At 48.3% G+C, this 4545-nt stretch overlaps 1 pseudogene; it reads left to right on the plus strand.

Annotated features, from left to right (window-relative positions):
- On the plus strand, window positions 1796-4132 carry LOC108637263 (annotated as a pseudogene).

A 4545-nucleotide genomic window follows, 5' to 3' on the forward strand; every position in this document is an offset into this window, starting at 1 on the left:
TGGCCCCGTATTGGAGTAGGATGGCCACCAGAGAACACCAAGAACTTAAAAATAGTGGAAGCAGTCTACACAGTAGGAGAGACGGGGCACCTGGATCAATATCCATATATTGACTCATGGCTCGGGTTAGCTCAAGACCCTCCTACTTGGACAAGGTTCTGTATCCAGAAGGGAAAGGGAAAAATATTAATGGCACAAAAATTGACTGATGATAGAAAAGGAAATTCTACAGGATTTGGACGGGTGGACCTGACCCCTCCTCCATACTGGATAATGATGCTCCTGCCTCCCAGTGCTCCACCAGGACCGGAGGCCGCATTGATGCCCAATCCAGGGCCAGGTGAAGTCCTGCAGCAGCCGCTGCTCCTCCACCAGCTCTCCCCGAGGTCATAGAGCTGCCACCTTGGCAGGCTCTGATCCCGGTGACAGAAGCCTCTGGCCAACACTTCCAAGATCCGGCTCCAGTCGAACTGCCCAAGCTATACCATCTCTCCTGGTGAGTACTGACAAGAAGGGGAGGGAGACGTTGGAATTAAGCAGAGGCTGCGCTCTGCCAGAGAGCTGGAGGGAATGAAAGAGAACAGACAAGAGATTTGCAATGCTAGCTGCTGCTCTGGGAAAGTCTATCTCGGGCCCTCCAGAAAACCTCCTCTGCCCCAGGGACATGACAGTCCTTCAACTGGTCCCAACGGAGGCCCTGGGCCCCGTTACAGCCAAACCAGTGTACCCGGTGCCGAGCTTTTGGCCACTGGAAGAATGAATGCCCTAAGGCAAGGACTTCATGGTGGGTACAGAAACAGAACCGTTGATAGTAACAAAAGCTGTGGCACCACTGTCCAAAAAGATGACTTCTGTAACTGGGGTATCAGGAGAAGACATGATTAAATCATTTTGCCAGCCCAGAAAACATCAGATGGGGGGGGGCACCAAGTGATTCATGAATTCTTCTACATTCCTGAGTGCCCAGGACCCCTGTTGGGAAGAGATGTGCTCTCCAAACTAGGAGCACAAGTGACTTTCTCCCCTGAGGAGAGGCCCACCTTGCGAATGGACACTATGACTTATTTGCTCTCTCTCTCTCAATACCACCCCAAGATGAGTGGAGGTCGCATGAGCCTCCAAAGGAAGAACCAGGCGAGCTGGAAGAGCATAAGAGAGAGCTAACTCAATTACTCCCTGAGGTCTGGGTGAAAGACAAGCCCCCGCGCCCCCAGGCTGGCTAGACATCAAGCCCCAGTGATAATAGAACTCTAACCAGGCACCATCCCAGTTAGAAAGCGCCAGTACCTGCTATCGATAGAGGCCTGGGTTGGCATACTGCTCCACATCAATAGATTGAAACAAGTGGGCATTCTAGTAGAGTGCCAGTCTGCTTGGAATATGCCAATCCTGCCAGTCAAATAGGAAGGAGGACAAGACTATAGGCCTGTACGGGATCTCAGGCTAGTCAACCAGGCTGCTGTGACTTTACACCCCACTGTTCCAAACCCCTATACCTTATTTAGCCTCCTCCCGCTGAGGACTAAAGTGTATACTCGCCTAGATGTCAAGGATGGCTTCTTCTGCGCACGCCTCGCCCCAGCGTCACAGCCCACCTTTGCCTTTGAATGGGAAGATCCAGTCGGGGGCACCAAGCAACAGCTCATCTGGACACCCCCACAAGGGTTTAAGAACTCCCCAGCCATCTTTGGGAAAGCCTTGCTTCTGACCTGAACTCATTCCATCCGGAAGAGTGTGGATGTTGGCTCCTACAATATGGGGATGACCTGCTGCTGGCCGCCGAGACCAAGGAAAAATGCTGGGAAGGGAAAAAAGCACTGCTCCAGCTGCTGATGGAAGCAGGTCACCGGGTGTTGAAGAAGGAGGCACAGACCTGCAAGGAGGAGGTAAGGTAGCTGGGGTTTGTTTTAAAGCAGGTTCCAGGCCCTAGTTGGGTCCTATATACTGATGGCATTAGCCTGATAAAACAAGGACAAGGGCTGTCAGGTTAGCCAAAGTGGAAGGGGCCATCAAGACTGAAAAGGGATGGTGGGAATTGCCAAGTGGCAAATTATTGGTACCAGAGGAGCTGGCACACACTCTGGGAAGCCAAACACACCAAGCGACCCACCTAGGCCATGCTGCCTGCTCACAGGTTAATGCTGCCTCACAGGTATTCAGACAAAAACCTCTGGGTATTTAGCAGAAAGGCACGCTGCCCTTTGAACACCTGGGAGTGGACTTCACTGAAACACAACCTCACCGACACTACCCTTACCTGCTGATTATGGTACGTACGTTCTCAGGATGGGTAGAAGCTTTTCCTACCTGGACTGAAAGAGCATCAGAAGTAGCCCGGTGCCTGCTTAGGGAAATAGTTCCCAGATTTGACTTCCTACCAGCATTGGTTCAGACAATGACCCGGCTTTTGTAGCTGATTTAGTACAACAAGTAAGCAAAACTTTAAACATCAAATGGAAACTGCACACTGCATATAGGCCCAGAGTTCTGAGATGGTGGAGTGAACCAACCAGACTTTAAAGAGACTCTCCAAGTGGACCATAGAGACTGACTGCTCCTGGGTGGACTTGCTTCCGACGGCTCTGCTCAGACTCAGGATGACCCCACAGTCCCAAGGCTATTCTCCATAAGAAATTGTGAATGGGAGGCCCCCTCCCATAATAAAACAGGTGTCAAAAAATTTGCCTCAGGTAAGGGGGAATATGATTTCACAGCAGATGGAACTGGGTAAGGTAATAAATGGGATAACTAAGTTTGAACAAGAAAAGGGTGCTGTTCCCCCTTGGGGAACAGATTCATGAGTTTACACTTGATGACCAAGTATGGGCCAAAGATTGGAAACGTGATTCACTAGCCCCTTGGTGAAAGGGCCCTTATGTTATTCTAACTACCCCTATTGCAGTTAAAGTTGCAGGTATCGTCCCTTGGATCCATCATACGAGGGTGAAGAGAACATACCACGCAGACCCAAAAAACGCTGAGTGGGCTGCACAGAGGGACCCCGCTGACCCTTGAGAGACTAAGACCATCCTTAAGAAGAAGGAAAAGAAGATCCTGGATGAGCCCCTTCAGGATGAAGCCGCACAATCAACTCCCACTGCTTGGCCTCATCAACGTGATTTTGAATTTAACTTCCGTTTCAACTCAGGACAATGTTTTCACCTCATGGGCACATTCCCACGCAGACTTCCACAACACTTCCAGCTGCTGGGTGTGTAGGGCTATGCCTCTGTCAGTGATGGATGGACTTCCTTGGTGGGTGTCACCACTCTGCCAAGGAGAGTTTAAACCACTCTGCTCTTTTCTGGGATGACAAAAAGAGACTTTCCTCTCTCTTGTCAATCATAACCTCTCCTTGCTCTCTTGGTGTAAGACCTGCAGTCAATAGAGTCGGGTCATGGGGTTACATTTGATATAAATGCCAGTGTAACAAAAGCCTAACCTCCTTGTTGTAAATCTACCCCAGTAGCCCTGGTAAATCTACCTTATTTACATGCTAGGTGGACGAGATCCGTATGAGTATGGTATGAGTATATTGCTGCCTTATTCTTACCCTCTATAGGGACAACAGATATCATGATTAAAGTAGAGGCCTTGACTAATTTCACAAAACAGGCCCTCCTGGATAGAACAAAAGCCATCCCAGCCTTAAATGAAGAGCAAATCCAAATAAGGAAAGCGGTAATTCGTAATAGCATGGCTTTGGACACACTCACAGCTGCTCAAGGAGGGACCTGGGCTATAATAAAGGGTGACTGTTGTGTATACATTCCTGACTTATCTGGAAAGGTATCAACTGCTTTAGATGACACGAAAAACCAGGTAAAAGCAATGTAAAATGAAAACATTCCTTTCTGGACTTTGGTCCTATCTTGGGTGAAGGGCGATTGGTGGAAAACTATATTTACCACTGTTGTAGTTGTCTTGATAGTTCTGCTTTGTGGACCCTGAATTTTACAATATATTACGAACTCTGTAACCCGAAGGTTGATGTCATTCTCCCAAATTGGCGATTTGAAAGCCAGGGTGCAATATACCCCTATGAATGATGCTCATAATATGAGTTAAGAGCATCAAGAGGGGGGAATGAAGAAGGAATTCATAGGGCCTGGACTCCATCTTAGGCGTGTTCATGCTGATCATGCTCGGCCACCTTTCCAATGGACTCTGAACTCTGTGTTTAGTGCCTATGAAAACAAAAACAGAAGGATAAGACCCCCTCCAGACAGGGGAACCTTGAAGATCATATCTAGGTTACTCATTGCCTAAGAGAAAACATATACAAATCACCCCTTCCAAAAGGCCATAAATTTTTCTGTATCAATCAGAGTGTAACCTTGGTTTTATTGATTATTGGCTAATTGTTTGACTGAGCACATAGCATGTGAATGATGGGGTTATTGGGATTGTATTTTCCTTGGTTTATGTAAGTCTCAAGGAATTTGGAGTGGTGGGTTCAGACACGTACACATGTGGTACAAAAGATTTTCCCAAATGCTGGTCGGGGTCCTTGGCTAAGAGGAGACTCTGCCTTGGGCCCGCCAG

Source organism: Capra hircus, chromosome 12, assembly GCF_001704415.2.
Source record: "Capra hircus breed San Clemente chromosome 12, ASM170441v1, whole genome shotgun sequence".
Lineage (NCBI taxonomy): Eukaryota > Metazoa > Chordata > Mammalia > Artiodactyla > Bovidae > Capra > Capra hircus.